The sequence below is a fragment of the Eimeria mitis genome, genomic scaffold (assembly GCF_000499745.2).
Source record: "Eimeria mitis Houghton genomic scaffold, Emh_scaff2139, whole genome shotgun sequence".
NCBI lineage: Eukaryota > Apicomplexa > Conoidasida > Eucoccidiorida > Eimeriidae > Eimeria > Eimeria mitis.
Genome location: NW_013570462.1, coordinates 5,747 through 5,997, shown reverse-complemented (window position 1 = coordinate 5,997; position 251 = coordinate 5,747). Strand labels below are relative to the sequence as shown.

General features: G+C 40.6%; 1 protein-coding gene across 1 annotated transcript in view; it reads left to right on the top strand.

Moving 5' to 3' along the window:
• EMH_0049200 (uncharacterized protein) overlaps positions 1-251 on the top strand; it is a gene marked incomplete at both ends in the record, with an annotated part of 7,961 nt that overhangs the window by 2,025 nt on the left and 5,685 nt on the right. The window lies entirely within an intron of this gene.

Below are 251 nucleotides of genomic sequence, written 5' to 3'. Positions count from 1 at the left end.
GGTAGAGCCTTCTGCTGCTGCTGCTGCTGCTGCTGCTGGTGCTTATGCTGCACCTCAACAGGTGCGTTCACCTGTTCCTTTGCTTCGTATTTTCTCTCTTCTCTTTGTCTTTGTCTTTGTCTTTGTCTTTGTTTTTATATTTATCGCTGTCTCTGTCTTTGTCTTTTTATTTATCTCTGTGTCTTTGTCTTTTTTTTTGTCTCTGTCTTTGTCTTTGTCTTCCTGTTCGTCTCTGTTTTTCTTTCTGTCTT